Below are 19,895 nucleotides of genomic sequence, written 5' to 3'. Positions count from 1 at the left end.
AATATAAATGATATTTTTACTATATATCATCATGCATGACTTTTTTAATGTACTATCATTTCAATGGACATGTATTGGGGAACTATGAAAGAAAACTTGAAGTAAAAATATAAATGTTCCTCACCCCCTGGCCTCCGCCAAATATCAAACCAAGTTATGTGTGACAAACAGAAGACATGGCAAACATTTGATTCTTAAAGCCTTTTACACCCACATTAGACTTTTTCTTAGTCAAGAAATAGATAGATATCTGGGGTTTTGTGGTTATCATAGTTAAGGTTATCTTAGTACAACTTTTCTCACTGTAAAAAGTCTGTAAAAGCCTTAAGACTTTTGAGAATAGTGAAGCACTATTTTCTGTGATCCTTAGGACAAATTTTGAGAAGCTTTTAACTTAGCATCGTAAGAGTGTGTTACTTCTGATCCTAAAACTATTAAACCAGTTGTTTCTGTTATCTCTGCATACACACTTTCTTCTTATGCCCCATTTTGCTTACTTCTTGCAGGAAACTACATATTTTGCCATGCCATTCTTGAATGTAAAGTTTTCTAGGGATCTCTATTACCTATGCAAAAACTTTCAAACCCTTGAGTTTCACATTTGTGTTCCTCTTAAAACTGGTCCTAAACCACATGTTAATTTTTCTAACTGCTTGAATCAAGATAAGTAGTATTTCCACATACTATATTATTTTCAATGTAAACGCTTTTATTGTCTATGACAGATGTGGTGGATATTCTGTCTTTTATTCTTTCTTGTGGAGCTTGTGGAATATATCTTTCCTCCCTTCCTTCCTTCCTTCCTTCTTTCCTTTCTTCCTTCCTTCCTTCTTTCCTTCTTTCCTTCCTTCCTTCCTTTCTGTTTTGATATGGAGCCTTGCTCCTGTCACCCAGGCTAGAGTGCAATGGCACAATCTCAGCTCACTGTAATCTCCGCCTCCTGGGTTAAAGTGATTCTCCTGCCTCAGCCTCCTGAGTAGCTGGGATTACAGGCCACTGCCACCACACCCAGCTAATTACGGTACTTTTAGTAGAGACTGGGTTTCGCCATGTTGGCCAGGCTGATCTCGAGCTCCTGGCCTTGTGATCCACCTGCCCTGGTCTCCCAAAGTGCTGGGATTATAGGCATGAGACACTGTGCCCACTTGGAATATACCTTTCTTAAGATATAACCCCATGGAACTGTGCATTCTTCTGCCTTATGCCTTCCGTAACCCTGACAATCTTAAGAAAATTTCTGTATTATATAACCCTTATTGAATCCCCTATTCATTTGTAAATTTAATTAATGATACATGCTAAAGTTAGTCTAATTTTGTTTCATAGGCATTTGCTAAATTTTAGGCAGGTCTCTTCATATTCACTATAGTATGGAGCACAAAAACTTCACCTTTTGGTATATGCACAGATATTATTATTATTATTATTATTATTATTACTATTTTAACTTAACTTGTCATAATTTGTTATTGATATACAAAGACAACAAACTTTTAAAACATTACATTTACTAAGATTCTGGCAATAAGACACAGCATACCAGGCTTGCCACTCAACTTGTTATTGTAAGTCTCAGCTTCAATATGAAGCCTTTTTTTTTTTTTTTTTTTAAATCAAAACCCTGCTTTCTACATGCTAAATATCTTGGCAAGTAGGCCATTAAACACAGTAATAAACTTAAGACAGCAAGACTGAGGAGTTAACAAAAACTAAACATTGCAGCCTAAACAAAATTCATACAAAACATAAACTATCACTGGTTACATAAAATTTTCCTGATTAAAACTTAGTGTAAAACATGCATTTTAGAATCTTTAGCTATCAAGTTCAAAAAGTACCAGTGTCTATTTAAAATAATTCCTCTCCCAAGCCAAAGTGTAATCAAAAGTAATTCAAATGACATAACACATTCTAATACTAAAAAATATTCATTATTACTGAAGTGGAGGTAAATCCCAGAGCTTCTGGGGCTTTCTCATGCTGCAAATGGCTGTTTCTCTGGTTCACTCAAAGCAGCATATGAAAGCATCCAAGGATGATACTAAGCTCAGTAAAGGGCAAGACTGCTGGTAGCCAGCTCTGACCTCCCTGTGAAGCATGGCTACTGCGTCCATAATATAGGATGTGTGGGGATCAAAGGCACACTATTCTGCTAGCTAAAGAGATAGCAAACCACTCCCCCAATCCTAAAAGCTCCTTCCCCAGGTAAATAAAAGTATATGAGGGGAAAAAATTAAAATACACATCTACAGAGTAAGGGTTTTGAAATATTAATGTAATCCCTCTTTCAAAAATTTTAACTAGAATCATCTGGTCATTTCTGATTACATCTTAAAGATGTATCCAGATTCAATTTCTATTGGTTTATCCTTAGACATTTCTAGTCAAAAGTATTAATTTTATTCCCAAATATCTTAACCACTAGTATGACGGCAGTGTATTATCTCCCAGAGTTATCAAGCACTGGAGAAAAAAAAAATAGATGTTCAAGCAGCGGGCAACATTTATGGCCCTTTCACACAGTGGCATCTGAGTGGCTACTGAATAGTCCAGGAATAATTCTTTTTTTTTTTTTTTTTTTTTTGAGACGGAGTCTCGCTCTGTCGCCCAGGCTGGAGCGCAGTGGCTGGATCTCGGCTCACTGCAAGCTCCGCCTCCCAGGTTCCTGCCATTCTCCTGCCTCAGACTCCCTAGTAATTGGGACTACAGGCGCCCGCCACCTCGCCCGGCTAGTTTTTCGTATTTTTTAGTAGAGACGGGGTTTCACCGTGTTAGCCAGGATGGTCTCGATCTCCTGACCTCGTGATCCGCCCGTCTCGGCCTCCCAAAGTGCTGGGATTACAGGCTTGAGCCACCGCGCCCGGCCGGAATAATTCTAAAAACAAGAAAATTCATGCATTTTCGTAAATATGTTGTAGTTTTCACAGTTGAAATTTCCTCAGACATTGCACTTTCTTTATAAGGGAATCCTGATTTTTCTTAGTGTTATGTCGAGTCAGGACTTGAACTAGTAGCCTTCTTTTTCTTCTTCTTACTGTGTTTCTTATGCTTCTTTTTCTTTTTTGTTTTTTTTCTGTTGCTCTTTCTCGTTCTTCACTGCTTTTCTTCTTTTTTGCTCGCACCTCCTCAATATACTCTGATCGTGACAAGGACTCAGATGATAAAGGTTTATCTTCAGAATACATCTTTCTCTTTTTGCGAGTCCTTTAATATCCTTTTCTTTCTCAGTTCCATCTTTTGACTTCTTTTTCTTTTTTAAACTATCCTTACTTCTGATTCAGTTTCTGACATGGAGCTTTCAGAAGATTTATGTGAACGGTTCTTCTTTTTTTCTCCATTTTCCTTGTTTCTTATCCTCATCTTCAGAATCAGAAGAACTGCTGGAAGAATCAGAGCTTGATGAAGAAGAAGATGAATGCCTATCAGATTTCTTCTTTTCTTTTTTCTTTCTCTGTCTTCTTTTGGATGAGCTCTCACTTCCACTTAATAATTTCTCCCTGTGTTTTTCCAGTTCTTTCTTCCAGTTCTCATTCATTTTTTCTTCAAATTCAGACAAAGCCTTGGAGCCTTTCTTTTTCTTTTCTAGTTGCTCTTTTACTTCTTCCCAGGTAGGCCTTGCTCGATTCAGATAATCCTGGATTGTTGGCCCTGAAGACTGGACTGGACCCCTTGATCTCGCCATTGCTATTGGGTTCATATAGGCCACCCGATTGCTCCGCTTCCCCATGGTGCTGGATTGAGCGCACAGTCGCAAGCCGAGGGAAACCGGGATGGAGAGACAGCCGAAGCGGGCCCGCCACAGCTTGTTTCTTATAATATATGTGAGAGTTATTAATGGGAATAAAACAAAACGTTTTACTTAGAGAAAATATTTAAATATTATAGCTAAATATATGAATAAAATCCTTGTGAGCCCATTATAAATGTGTTCCTACATTTTTCTCCAATAAAGGAATTAATTATTTTCATCAGGAACAATAGATAGTAAACATTTTTAACTAAATCAACAGCATTTAAAATGCATTAACACTTTTTTCTATTTCTGTTGACACTTTGTTATGATTTCCTTGTATTTTTTTGCTTTGTTTGTTTAAAAAAAAGAATAAAAAAATTTACTGCCTAAAATTTATCTGTATGAATATTTTCCCAATGTGGGCCACGTGCAGGTTTGTTACATGGGTCCATCCCACGAGGTCCAGTTTTCAGTAGGATTGATCCCCTCACCCAGGGTGTGAGCATAGTACCCAACAGGGACTTTTTCAACTCTTGCTGCCTCCCTCCCTTTCTCCTTGAGCAGTCCCTAGTTTTTATTGTTGCCATCTTTAAAAACACAGAAATTTTAATTCATACCTTCTAATCACAAAATAAAATAAAATATTCATTTATTACATTGTTGGTAATCACAAGCAAAGAAACATGACATTTATTTGGCCTTCAAGCCTCATTAGGGGAAATTTTTTTATATTAAATTCTTAAATTATAAAAAACAATTTGTAAACTTTACTGGTGTGACAACAATTTGTAAACTTTACTGGTGTGACAATCAGTTTAAAAACTTCTTCCTAGCTCACCTATTAACTTACAAACGAAATAAGTAAACAGCACTACTTATTTTAAAAGCCTTGATCATTCAGGATCTAAAATACAAGATAGGGACTCATTTGCTGGAGGCAAAATTGACCTAGTTTCATTGTCACATCCCAGATTTAACAACGAAACAAGTTGAGACTATTTTAGAAGATCTCAGAAGTAATATACAAGATACATTCTAATTGCAGTGTAAGAAAAGAAAATATTCACATTGTATTTGTAATAATTGCCAATATACCATTTTCTCGCATCCACTCTAGTTATATGTTATATACCGAGTTTTTAAGAAGATAAGAGTATATGAGAGTTTCAGTTCTTAGGGTTTTACATTGAGGTGCCTATAATAATACAATCATATTCAAAGCAAAATGAATGTATATGTTTAATATAAAAAAGGAGTCAACAGACTTGGTGCTCCAAAAATCTCTGGTGTTAAAAGTTAGTGTTTTATAGAGTCTTCTCTAGTATCATTACCTTGGTTCCACAATGGTATGTTAAAGTACAGATGTAGCAAAAACTCTAGAGAATAAATGCTTTCCATAACCATCTTATAGAAAGTTTGATCATGACAGTATTATTTGAATGTAAACCAACTGAGCTCCTTTTAGTAATAATGAGATTGTTACTTTGATGAATCATTTGCAAATTTATTCTGCAATGAACAGCATTTTACTCGACATCAAACAGTACATATTATGTAGAGATTTTCCTAATTTGATGTAAAATATGATTTTAATTATGGAGATCTCAGTGTAGTTTAACATTTGGCAAGATACCACAAGTCCGTGAAAGCAGAAGTATACATTGCAAGAAGATAATGCAAACAGCACCAGCATCCTTTGCACATAAAAGGTTGCAAGGAGCAATTAGCACTTCATTAATTTGTAATGAAGGCCAAATTGCTTGTAAGGGATGGTGATGTGCCATCTCAGACCACTTGTGAAAACAAGTCTCTAACTCTAGCATTTGCTGAGGACTAAAGACAGTAGAAATAAAATCCTTAAATGAATATTTTCTCATAGCAGCAGCAACAAGAAAAAATCATGAATTAAAGCTGCTGTTATAATGCTCATGCTTTGTAAATGTAAAGAATGCCCATGCTTCATTCATTTTGCTACTGTAATAACTAATGTATAATATTCATTATATATTACCATTATACATTATCAGAAATTCTATCCTGCTATAGTAATTGTCTCAAGGCAGAGATGAAAAAAGAAAAAGGGAGACATAGCATTGGTAACATAGAATTTGGTGGTGAAAAGCATCTTTCTCTTCATTTTCTTAATGCTTACAAGAAATCTCTGTGGTTGGTATCCACTAGTAACAGCTTCAGCAAAAGAGGATACAAACTAAAGAGGAGCCCAAAATAGTTTCTCAAGCTCTAACTCATTAAAATAAAAAATTCTGATATTTAGCCTAGCTTCCAGATTTTGACTCTAAGCTTTAATTATCAGACCACATAAACCAAGACCGGGTTCCTTGTATTTTCATCTTTTTTCCAGATCATTTCAACTATAACAAACCTATGCATCCAAACTTTCTCCCCCGGAGAGTCCATTCTAAAACTAATCACACCAAACCTCTCCATCGTCAAAGGTAGTATAAGATACTAAGGAGGCTCTTAGTTTATATTTTCTAGATAGAACAGTTCCTTGTCACTGAATCAAACATATATTTTTGAGGAAAACACATATTTTAATAATTAACTGGCATTTAACATAATAACTATTATGCTAGTATATCATCATTATGGTAATTAATAATTTATATTTATTGTTGCTATTAATTACTTTCATGGAAAACATTTTTAGTTATTTGCTAACAAGGGATAGTAAGGTGAGGAAGAAGTTTACATTTCCTTTAAGAGATGCAGAAGCTGCAATAAATTTAGTGCACAGCCTAATATAATTTGGAAAATATTAAGAGTGCAAGAGAGTCATGATTTACCTTTTAAGACTTACAACCAGTTTCTAAGAAATTTGTTGATGACGATAAAAGGAAAATGACATCAGCAATATTGTTACATTTACAATATTACTTTTGCATTTCAATGGTTTATAAGAAACACCTATTTCTGTGCTTTACAAAATGCTAATGATGATTAATCTTGCACTCAGTAATTTTAAGTGATATTAAGTTGGTTCATGTTATTCCTTTCTCCACTCATTTTTTTATTCTTATGTTTATTTTCCCTTGTACACTCATAGCCATTTCAAATCCAGTCTTCAACCTCGAAGTATTTGGGCATTTACGAGGCAGCAGCATTTTAAGCATGCATGTAGAATCTCTTACAGCAAGACTGTCACTGTCAAGCATAAGGCACAAATATGTCTACAAAAATAATTGTATTTCCATTTATTCATAAGTAGTTTTCCTTAGCCCATTCTGGTCTCAAAAGTACACACACACACACATTTACACACAGATATATATTTCTAAAAGTATATTATAAAAAGATCAGAGTAATATCAAATAGTTGAGACAAATGAGGAATGGAATTATTTTTTGTTTGTTTGGGGTGTGTGTAAGTGTGTGTGTGTGTGGTGTGTCAAATCAGAGAATTATGTTTGTGGGCAAGGAGTCAGGAAGACAGAAGATGGAGATTTGATGTTGGAAAATCCCCATGATTAACGTGATGTGGGACAGGATCCAGAGACAAATATGACCAAAAAGGGCATGCGTGGAAAGATATGGACAGTTATCTTAATAATAATGGCTACTATTCAGTTCCTTTAACCACCTTTAGCCCCTAAGTTTTCAGCAGAAATTTGGTGATGGTATTATAATTGCCTAATGGAATATAGAAAAGCCAACATCAGTTTGGCAAAGTATACTGAAAAGATCTGGGAAACAAAGACAAATGTAAAAGAATCAGAAATTATCATGAGAAAAGCCAACAAAATATTTTAGAGAGTGAGAAGAACTAGGAACAGAATCATGGAAGATCCCTGCTTAGAATTCTCACCGATATTGGGCATGCCTCAGTACTTTCTGTGGTTTTAACAAGATACAGGTTACTAAAGGCACAATGTCTCCAGAAAGTTGGGGTATGTTGTCCCCTCTGTCTCCACTTTACCCAGCAACCTCACAGTTGGGCTCATAGATGTCTGTGTTTTTCTTCTCTGTCCTCTAGTTCCTTAATACCGTTAGACTGAGAAAAGACCTGAAGTAGCCTCAGCTCCACTCTTGTAGGAGCTTTAAGTTTTTAAAAATATTTTTATTTTATTTTAATTTAATTTAATTTAATTTAATTTATTTGTTGAAAGGGAGTGAGTGGCGCCATCTCGGCTCACTGCAAACTCCGCCCCCCGGGTTCCCCCCATTCTCCTGCCTCAGCCTCCCGAGGAGCTGGGACTACAGGCGCCGCCACCACGCCCGGCTAATTTTTTGTATTTTTAATAGAGACGGGGTTTCACCGTGTTTGCAAGGATGGTCTCGATCTCCTAACCTCGTGATCTGCCCGCCGCGGCCTCCCAAAAGTGCTAGTATTACAAGCGTGAGCCACCGCCCGCGGCCGGAGATTTATTTTCTTCCCAGCTGGGATTCAGGGTTACTGTACTGAGATCTCAGGTCTGTTGCAATGATACTGTACCTTTGGACAAATGTCCCGTACCTTTAAGTTTGTTTAATTCCTTTATGTAATTGTTTTTTTGGTTGTTTTTTTTTTTTTTAATTCCGGCTAAGTAGGGAACCCGGAGGCTTTTTAAAAATACTGCTTCCCAGATAAAAAAAAAAAAAAGATCAGCCTAGGTGATTCTAACATTCTAACCCCAAACATTGAGAACTAATGCTGTATATCCCTTGGCCAACTGGACTTTTGACTTCTGTGCTCTACCTTAACCGAACTGATAAGATGCTCCAATATCAGCTTCCATGAAACTGCGTCTAAAGTGTCTTCCTTCCCCTATCTCTGTAGCATGGTCTATGTTCAGCCCTTATCCCATCTGGTTTTTCATTCCAGATTTGCCAAGGCCTAGACACGCCTTACACAGAAGCTCACCTGAATAACCTCATCTTCTACCTCCTACAAGGAATGGTAAGATATTATTATAACAAACCAAGTAAATCCTCACAGTGTTCTATTTCACATCTGGTGGTAGTACACCTGACAAAACACGTGTATTACAAAAACATGCAAACAGTGTGTGGGGAAATTACTTTCAATCACATATTCCTAATGGTATGAATGAAGACGATTTTAGACATGATACTATTTTTATAGTTTGCTGTAGTTTGATAGCATTCCACCGTGATTTCTGTGGTGATTTGTGATTTTTGAAAATGCCCTTATAATTGCAGTTTTATTCAACTTTACATGGATATATTAAATATTTATATGTGCAAAGCTTAAATTAGAAACTGTTTATAGTTAAAAGATAAGTAAAATGCAATTTTTCATATATATATATTTTTTTTTTCTTTTTTTTTTTTGAGACAGAGTGTCGCTCAGTCATCCAGGCTGGAATGCAGCCGGGCGATCTCGACTCACTGCAACCTCCACATCCCGGGTTCAAGTGATTCTCCTGCCTCAGTCTCCAGAGTAGTTGGGATTACCTGCATGCGCCGCCATGCCCAGATACTTTTTTTTTTTTTTGGTATATTTCAGTAGAGATGGTGTTTTGCCATGTTGGCCAGGCTGGTCTCTAACCCCTGGCCTCAAGTGATCCTCCTGCCTTGGCCTCCCAATGTGCTGGGATTACAAGTGTGAGACACCACGCTTGGCCACAAAATGTGATTTTTCTTATCAGAAATTGATGCTGGTGGAGGAGGCATAACACATACAGAAGATGACAATATGTTCTGTATTTGAGGTACTGCAAGGAGTTATTGAGAAAGAACAGATTATCATTTGAAGGAAGGTCCTGGAAAAGGATACAGAAATGAAAAGATAGGATTATTGGAACTTCTGTAAGTGAAAATTAAGGAGGACACAGAGAGAGAGAACAAATGTCAGCAGGCTTAGCAAATGTGAGGACAGAATCTGTTTAAGTAACTGGGTTCCAGTGCGATTGGAATATAGGGCAGTGGGCTGTGGATATGTGGACAAGTACTTCAAGTTTGCACTTAACAACCTCTATAGATTCTTGGAAACTATGACTTGAAACAATGTATAACAAAACCAGTTTTACTCTGGGCTAATTGATATAAACAAGAGTTAACTTTCTATGGCATATTTCTGGTTATGAAAACATCACCAAATTTCTAAATAAACACTCAAAGCACTTCTAATATTAAACATGGAAATAAATGTAAGATACAGATTCATTTAAGAAAGATTCATGAAAACAAGATGATTATTAACCCAATTTTTGGTGAATAGCTGTGAGACGGTGGTCAGACGGGTAGTGTGTTACATGTAGGAATGAACATTTGCAAAGTGAAAACTTTAAGGAGCACCTCCTCCCACTGTGTAGTTCAAAAACTATGGCAAATATGGTGGCTCGCCGAGTGCTTTGCTACTGCCTCATTTGATGCCATGTATTTGTATGATTATTGAACACATGACAAATTTTTATTTTAAAATAATTTGTATTCATTCATTCATTCTTTTTCTAACCTGCTGATATGGTTTGGCTCTGTGTCCCCACCTAAATCTCATGTTGAATTGTAATACCCAGTGTTGGGGGAGGGACCTGGTGGGAGGTGATTGGACCATGGGGTGGATTTTCCCCTTCTGTTTTCACGATAGTGAGTGAGTTCCTATGAGATCTGCTTGTTCGAAAGTGTGCAGCCCTTCCCTTTTCGCTCTTTCTTCCTCCTGTTCCAGCCACGTAGGATGTGCTGGCTTCCCTTTTGCCTTCTGCCATGATTGTAAGTTTCCTGGGGTCTCCCCAACCATGCTTCCTGTGCAGCCTGCAGAACCATAAGCCAATTAAACTTCTTTTCTTCACAAATTACCCAGTCTTAGGTAGTGTTTTTATAGCAATGTGAGAACAGACAAATATACCTGCTTATTCCAGTTTAAGGTTGGGGTGGCTGGACTCTATCCCAGCAGCTCAGGGCACAAGGCAGGAGCCAGCCCTGGGCAGGAAGCTATCGTATTGAAGGGCGCACTCACACACACCATACTGACTCAGACTGGGAACACTTAGACATGCCAGTTCACCTAATGGGCACATCTTTGGGATATGGGAGAAAAACAGAGTACCCAGAGAAAACTCACGCAGACATGGGGACAATGTGAACATTCCAGTGTCCCTGGCTGTGAATTACTTTTCTTTCTCATTAGTGTTACAATGAAAGATATTGGACAAAAGTAGCTTATTCAAGGCCCTGGCATACTCAGCAATGTAAGGCCAGGAACAATTTGGGTAATACAACGTGTCTCTGCTTCATTTGCTACAGTGAGAAACTACTGAAGAGAGGTGCATGGTTAACTCTGGACTGGGAGTTGGTACTCCAGAGAATAAAAAAGAGGACAGCTTTAAGAAGACCATGACAAAGACCCAGGCAACTCTTCTTAAGATGACATCTGTTGAATAATTACATACTGAACATTTCCCAAAAAGATTATAAAGAGATGCTCTTTTTTCTTATGAATGCACACAGTGAATATCTACATGTGAAGATAGTAACTCAGCTTATCTTAGAATTTTTGATTACCAAAACATATTTTAGAATGATTCTTCTTTGTACTGAAAGATGCAGCATCAACAACGACAACAAAAAAGACAAGGTACGTATATATAAATAAATTGATAGCTTTAATTTTTATCTGTGAAATAATGTCCTATTTAGACTCCATTTATCTCCTTTCAAGAACATTCAATTTTTGTTTATTGACTAACTACTGTGTATCAGACTCTATATTGATAATGCAGTTATGACAGAGATAGACAGGATAGCTGTTCTTATAGAACATAATGTCTACCAGTTATATCTACTGTTATTTTATATACAACATACTCATTCATTTCTCTATTCATTAGTCTTGCTGCCCTCCATGGTCTCTGGTTTTGTTCTTCTTCCCCTCCCAAGCATCTAGCCCTGTGCCTAAAACCAAGTAGGCACACTATTTTAATTTACTAAAATTAAATGGCATGCAATGTGCCAAATGTCAAAATTATATAATTTATAAAGTATAGACAGAAGTGTGCTTTTGGCTACATGAGGCATTGGAGTTAGAGAATCAGTAATGTAGACAGTTATCTGTCAGAGTAGCCCTAACTGAGTAACTGTTAGATCAATGACAGACTTACAGGAAAAAAAAAAGGTATAAATTTCTAGAAACTAATTTACAATTCAGATTTTGAAATAGAGGGTGAATAGTTAGGAAGATGAAGGAAAAGAATCTGAAAACCTGAGATGTGGTGGGGTGGAAATAAAAAAAATTCAAAAATTATTAAAAGTACTTAAAGATTTACCAAAGAAGGGAATTTCTAGCCAGAAGCATTGAGTTGAAACAGATATGATATGCTAAAATATAAAATATAACATAGGGAGGCCACATATATTTCACCATTGTCAAGAAGTTTCAATGAAGTATGCTATTTGAATTCATCTTTCTTGTGAGGGGAAGAATGTCAATATCAAAGAAAAGAGAAGAAAAGTCTAATTTGCATTGTAAAGGTTTGGTTTTTAAATGATGAAACGTGTTTACTTATAATGTAAAGGACACTTACATTGCAAAAACATTCTTTTTAAAACTATAGTGATGAAGTATACCATTATCTGAAAATTACATCAGTAAACTGAGAGTCAATATGATTTAAAAATCCTCTAATGAATCACTAATATATTCAATACAAGTTAGAAAGAAAAAAATACATTGTTGACATTCATCAGAGATTGTCTCACTCTGTCTTTCTAATCATATATAGCCAAATGGCTTTACTTTTTATAGAGTAAATTTCCCTTAAGTATTAGAGAGTAGGACAATGAGACTAGCATGTTTCCAATTCTTGGAAAGATGTTCAAGGTGAAATTGTCCAATAAAAAAGTAATTTTAGAATTCAGTATAACTGCTTGAAGATAATGAGGAAAATTCCATGCACACTGGCTTAACTTGTCTAGACTGAAAACTGTGCTAAGATGGACATTTATAGAATTATTACAAATGGCCAACTACTTAGAAATTAATGCATAACAGTGACGGCAGTACATTTCATATCAGTTGTGAGATTCATGCAATTTCCTGCTATGATAATGGGTCACAGTCACAGTAATTCATAGCAATTTACAATATACCTGTGGAGCACTCCCAGTGACGGAAATGAAATTAACTCCTGTCACTATGGAACAAATGCTAAGTTTTACAGATCTTCAGATAGCTAAATTTAGTTTTTAACAAAATAAGTGTAATTTTTGAGAGCACTTCTCTGAAATGTAAGCTGTTTTATAGCACCAATTTTAAAGCTACAGAAACCTCTTCTAGTGTCCTCTTCACAAGGGTAGCAACAATACTTCATAGAAACACGTTTAATCTTTTATCCATTGAGTATCCCGGGGAGCCTAGATTTAAAGGTCTAACCTGTAGAGATAAAAAACCCTGTGTTTGAAACCTAGCTCTACTACTTAATAACTAAGAGATTCAATAGAGTATGATTTAATTTACACATCTGTAAAATGGGAAAAATAATAATTAACATGTTCTAGAGATGTTGAGAACAAAATTAGATTGTCCATTTAAAATGATTGTAACTGTGTTTGCCACCTGGGAAGCAGCAAATAAACACTCATCATTATTATGCTGACAAAGCTGAGTTAGCCAAAAATGTCACCGGAATACACTAGTTTGTTTTCCTTATAAAATAACCGAAATGTATTTTAAATTCAAAGTTTATCTATTTATTATTCCTTTTCGCTTGCTAGAGATTCTATTTCTTCGAATTCGAGACTATAACAATTCTGACCAGTGTAAGTTTGTTTTAGTCTTTTGAAATTCACTAAATATAGTTGACAAAAGGTAACTGAATATTTGGCTGCTTCACATATTTTTATTTTTATTTTTATTTTTTGAGACAGGGTCTTGCTTTGTCACCCAGGCTGGAGTACAGTGGCATGATCTCGGCTCACTGCAACCTCTGTCTCCTGGGTTCAAGCGATTCTCCCCCCTCAGCCTCCCCAGTAGATGGGACTAAAGCACACACCACCACACCAGGCTAATCTTTATGATTTTGGTAGAAAGAGGGTTTCACCATGTTGGCTAGGCTGGTCTCAAATCCCTGACCTCAAGAAATCCACCTGCCTTGAAGTGCTGGGATAACAAGCGTGAGCCACTGTGCCCAGTCACAATTTTATTAGAAATGAGTCTGCTATCTTTTATCTAAGATAAATTTGCCCTTCTAAACTGGAATAAAATATTTGCCAATAGTATTCCACATTTTACCATGTTCTATATTTCTGCAATTTTATTAGACATTTGACTTCACTTCTTTTTACTATTGTCTTTTTAAAAATTAAAATATATCTACCTTCTATCTGCATAACATGTCAAGAGATGTATTCTATATCTTTAATAAAAATAAGTACTCTTTTTATGTTTTTATTTCATACCAGGCAATATGTTAAGCCTCAGGTATCTCATGTTTAAAATGGAGATAATAATAGCATCTTTCTAACAGGATTTCTTAGTGGCTTAATAAATAATATTGATAGTAAGTGCTTACACAGTTGTTACCTGCTAAGTGAAACAAATGTTTATTAAGCCCTTATATTCTACAAAACCATTTTTGGCACTACCATTATGATCAAGATGTCACTAAACATTACATCAAAGAGGTAGTTGAGTAGAAGGTCATTTAGGTCCTTTTAGGTCATAGGAGAGACTTTGGATTTTATCCTTAGACACATGGCAATTTAGTAAAGGGTTTGAATAGAGGAGTGGCATGATCTGAATCATGTCAGAAAAAGGTCACAGGCTGCTGTGTGGAAGAGAAACAGCAAGGAGTGACAATCTAAGAAGTGAGATGGGAGGTTATCATAATACTTTCGTGACATAGGATGGAATCTCGATAGGATAGCATTCATTGGTGGAAATAGGAAGAAAATAACAGATTCCAAAACCATTTGGGTGGTAGAGCCATGGGATATTATAGATTCGATGTGGGACATGAGAGAAAAATAGAGAATGTGATTTATGCTATTGAAAGTTGCCCCTCCCAATACAAAAACCAGAGGAATAAAATAACAGTCAGGAGGTGGCATTTAGGGAAGAAATTTAAGCATAAGTGGAATTTTGACTAGTGAAAATAGATGAAGAGGAAGAAGGAGGATGAACACATTCTAGGTAGGTGAAATGATATGGATAAAGGCATAAGACCCCCAAAATTCCAACTGAGTTTGGACATCACTGGGTAGCTGCAGCGAGAGATGAAGCTGATCTTTCATTGACTAACTCAACACATATTTATCAAACACCTGTTATGCACTAGTGACTCTATGAGGTGCTATTACAGCAGCGAAAGTGATGACTTGAACAGTTGTGTATGTTGAGAGGAGGGGAAGATTTCAAAATGAATGACCTAGGAAGTCTTCACTGAAAATGTGATATTTAAATAAAACCTCAAAGGATGACATAAGGCAGAAGAAGACTTCATGGGGAACTATTTGAATAAAGGAATATGGATATATCAGGAAACAGCATCCAAGGCAAAGGAAACAGCAGTAAAGAATCCCAAGGTAGACAGTAACTTGTATGTCCTCAGAGGAAGGAGGTAAAGAGAATGATTTGAAGGAGGAGGAAGGGGAAGGGTTGAAGAGTTTAGCCCAATCCTGGGATCTGAGCAGAAGACTGACAAGTCTTACTTTTTCCTCGAATCACTCTGGGTGCTATAAAGAGAATAGTAGAAAATTAGAAGAGTGGGAAATGACCATGTAGATGGTTTGTAATATAATGGAAGTTTTTCTCATCACTCATGAGATTTAAGCAACAATTAGATTTAAGTACATTACTTTGGCAAGAGTATTTAGGATGGGCTAGATGAGGAATGGAGGCAGATGGATCTGAGAGTTACTGTGCTTAGGCAAGGGACGGGTAATGAAGACTTGTTCATTTTGCTCATTATTGATACCCAACACCCAGGACAGTTCCACATAATCCACTCATTGAATAAGTAAAGAAATGAACTAATTTTTGAATGAGAAATATTTTAGGAGTAGGACAAGGACTTGGCAAATGATTGATATTTTCTTTGAGAAAACTGAAAACCTGAAAATGACTCTGAGGTTTTAAGCTAACATTGGATAATCATATTGACCATTTTATGTTCAAGGTAATGGGCCTTTCTGGCATTGCATCATTTTATCCTTGAAAACCCTGTGCTGCAGGTGCCATCATCTACTAATTCTATAGATGAGACAAAATGAAGCTTAGGAGGGGGTTCAATAACTTCCCCTAAATCTGTTAGCTGGTAATGGCAGAGCCTGGATTCAAACTCAGAACTCTTCAATTGCAAAGCTTTCCTGTTTTTTATGAACCTGTCTTGGTGACTTGGAAATAATGTTATGAGCAGAAAGAGCTGAAAAACAGGTGGGAAAACTTATGCAAAGAAGAGGAGCAAAAGTTTAATATGGGTAGAATCTAATAATGTCAAAATGAAACACAGAAAAAAAAGTTTTCAAAAGTTGAAATGGAGATCCAGAATTCAGAAAAAAAATATACACATATAAATTCAGATTTTGGAGTCATATAATTGAAGTTTTAGAAATATTATGATTAAAAAAGAAAAAATACTAGAAAAATGAAATGTCAGAAACTGTATTATGAAATGCTTGTGTTTACAGGGTAGGAAGAGAACGACCAGCTGATGAGAGAAGGGGAAATATTGTATTATTGAAATTGCTCTGTCCAAATCCATACTGAAATGTTCCCACATCAAAACGTTTTTCAAGTTAAGTGTGGTATATACTGCTGGAAAAGGAGCATTTACAGAGGTGAGAATAGAACAAGGAAAAAACAATGTCAGAGTTGCCAGAGAGAAGAGAATTTCGATAACTGTATAGGTATTATAAAGGATACTTTAGAGCAAAGTGTGGTGTGAGGAGAGTGAACTGACAAGAAGAAAGATATTGACTATAAAAAATATATGTATTTTTGTTAGCAGAGGTTTTCACAAAACGTCATTTAACTCATAAAGCATAGCAGAGAAGAAGTCAAAGCAGATATGGAGATTTTGTCCTAACAATTTTATTATTGAACAGAAAAATATTCAATAGATTCTATAGGAGATTGGAGAACTTTCTTCACAAATTTCTTAATCGATATTTAAAGAGAGAGAAAAAAACACACCCAACGTCAAAACCAATAAAACTCCAACCTAGACCAGATCTTCTTACTCTTAGACCTGTACAAGTGCCAATAAACCACATTGTTTCTGCAAGGCAGAAGGGACTAATCGTAAAGTCAGTTTGGGTAAAACTCTGCTCCACTAATAATTAATATGAGATTTGAACTGGGAATTCCCCTCAGTTACAGGAAAATATTAGTAACTTTGAAACAAATACAGAAATATAGTATTACTATAATTTTAGATGAACCTAGTTAACTTATTAAAATCTCATTTTGTTAGCACATCAATCTATGTACTATAAAGAGTATGTTTTAACAAGTTCTGAAATGTTAGTATTTTTAAAGAACAGTTACATTTCTGGAAGAATATTTGGGAATGGACTAAATTTTACTTTAATCCCGACCTAAAAATGATTATAAATAAATCACAAGTGAAAATATTCCACTTTTAAAATTATCATATGATCACAATTGTTCCATAATGTATAGTGCATTCACTTTCATAGCCTAATGTGAATGTGTGTACAAGCAAAAATAATAAAATACATTGGAATCATAAATAGCCACTTGTACATAAAATTTCAGAGATGAAGGAACATTTATAAATTTTGATCTCAGCAAAATCGTTCAATATTATTTATATAACATGTTCATAGCAGGTAAACATTGGGAAAAACTTAAAAAGCTAAATAGTGTATATTCATATCATTTTGTGTAATTAAATTTTTCTAAAAAAGTAACTTATTTAATGTCATTTAAAAATATTATTTTAATTGACAAATAATAATTGTACATATTCATAGAGCACATAGTCACATTTTGGAATATGTAATGTACAGTGAAAATATCGGGGTAATGGGTATATCTATGATCTCATACATTTATCATTTCTTTCTTTTGGAAAGGTGCAATATGCTCCTTCCAGTTATTTGAAACTATATAGTATTTTATTGTTAACTGTAGCTATCCTGCAGTGGTATAGAACACTAGCACTTCTCCTCTCTAACTGTAATTTTGTGTCTTTTAACAAATCTCTTTCTACATCAAAATGATCAAGAATGAAGAAAATCTTTCTAATCATAAATTGAATTGTGAAAATAGGATTATCAAATTGTAACAATTGTTCCCATGTTAATGCCAAGACCAATATCATTTGGTGGGGAGCAGCTGCAAGTTATCATCAGAGCAATATTTTGAACTTAAAATAAATTTTGAAACCCAAAAACAATGGCCAGCTACTTAAGCTACAAAGATCTTGTTGTCTTTGCTCATGGCTTATCCATTGTTTTGTGTGTGGCATCTCAAATATTTTCATATTTTGCAAATGGCCTACATAAAGAGAAGACATTCAGATAATATATTATTTTGTGGTTTCAAATATTATATTTATATAAACTACAACGTTATGCAATTACACCTCTATTTATTATCCAAATAAATTTTTGCTCCAACTTTGTAAAAAATATTTCAGAGATTATTTACAAACTAATCCAAAGTTTATGTATTAATAATAGATGTGTAAAAATGTGTTTATTTGAAAATATTTCTCTACATTCTACCTCAAATTTTATAAGTGATTATTTATTTCTTTTGGCTATCCTAATTCGATGAGGCTAAATAAGTCCAGTACATTTTAAAGCAGTTACTTACTCTGAATTAGGAGCAGGATTGCTCCTTATTTTATTTGCCTAATATTACATGTCTCCAGAGAATCCTTCAGCTTCTAGAGCTGTGTGACACCTAAAATGGTAACATATACCAGTTTTCTCTGCATTAGTATCCTCTGTTCAAAATATGAAATCCAAGTCAATACCGTGAAATTAAGTAGGATTACACTGAAGAAAACCAACGTTAAGTCTATAGTTTACAGATTTTTATAAGTATACCAGAAGGCAAATATTTTGGTCAGTTGTATACTCTGGTTATTGGAGAACTAATTTCTAAATCCTAGAGTCGTTTTATTTATTTCTACTTGATGTATATACATATATGAATGTATTTTGCTATATATTTATTAGTGTATGTAGTATATATAGTATATTTTATCCTTTATTTAGATTTATTATTATAGTTTCCTGCTTCAAATCTTGGCCTTACTATTTTGAAGAAAATTAAACTTTTACTCCTATAACTCTGGATCTAAGAAGGCTCAGAGTACATCATTTTCAATAGCAACAGTCACTCAACAATATTGTAGGTGAATGTAAGTTAATGACCACTCCATAATGTAGTGTGGTTTCTAGAACAAAATATTATACCTAGGATTCTCCTCTTGGACCTTGACATTCTTTCACCGGGCTTGCCAAATTCTTAATCATGCACTACATGTTTTTCATGGGCCAGACACTTTTTTAAGTTCTTGATATTATAAATCTAATATAGTCCTCATAACCAACCAACAAGGTAAAAAAAATACCATCTCCTTTCAAAAGATGAAGACATTGAGCTGCCAAAAGATTAAGGAAGGCCCTGAAGTCACACACTAGGGTGGGACAAAGGAGCTTTGACTTCAGCATTCTAGTTCACAGACTGAAATCCTGCTTCCCTGTTGGTTTGGTTTGGCTGATCTCACTTCTCTTTCTGTTTTGTATTTTTGGTTTTGCTTTTCCCCTGCTCCTCTGCTTTCTAGTGCCAACCCAGTGAGTGCCTACTCATTGATTTTAAGACCCAATTTAACTGGCACCTTGTTTAAGATTTTCTTCCCTCCTCAGCAAGATTGAGTCACTGGCTTCTCAGCTGTACACTTTCACCACTTTCTAAACAGTTCCACTACTGCATATATTACCTAGTACTGCACTGATGTGCTTAATGTTTTCTGCCAAAAAGGTTATACTTTACCTCAAGGTAAAATGATATGATCTCTAAGACTAAAAATTTTCCATGTAACTGCAGACTCTAGCGTAGTGCTGGAAATATATACTTGCAGAGGCAGATCTATAAAAACATAATACTAGTTGGGTACAATTTGGAATCATGGGAACTCTGGTAAGCTGGAGAGTGCATTAATGGTCAGAAGAAACTCCACTTTAATTTTTAATAAACACTGTGGCTCAAATGTATCCATCCATTTTTG

General features: G+C 35.3%; 1 protein-coding gene and 1 pseudogene across 4 annotated transcripts in view; both read right to left on the bottom strand.

Annotated features, from left to right (window-relative positions):
- Positions 1–19,895, bottom strand: part of EPHA3 (EPH receptor A3) — a 358,475-nt gene that overhangs the window by 254,112 nt on the left and 84,468 nt on the right. The window lies entirely within an intron of this gene.
- LOC101006251 lies at positions 2,874–3,883 on the bottom strand (annotated as a pseudogene). Its single transcript, XR_159991.5, has one exon. The product of XR_159991.5 is annotated as a protein FAM133B pseudogene (transcript).

The sequence above is a fragment of the Papio anubis genome, chromosome 2, assembly GCF_008728515.1.
Source record: "Papio anubis isolate 15944 chromosome 2, Panubis1.0, whole genome shotgun sequence".
NCBI classification, from domain to species: Eukaryota; Metazoa; Chordata; class Mammalia; order Primates; family Cercopithecidae; genus Papio; species Papio anubis.
The sequence above is the reverse complement of the archived record's forward strand: the minus strand, read 5'-3'. Positions and strand labels throughout refer to the sequence as shown.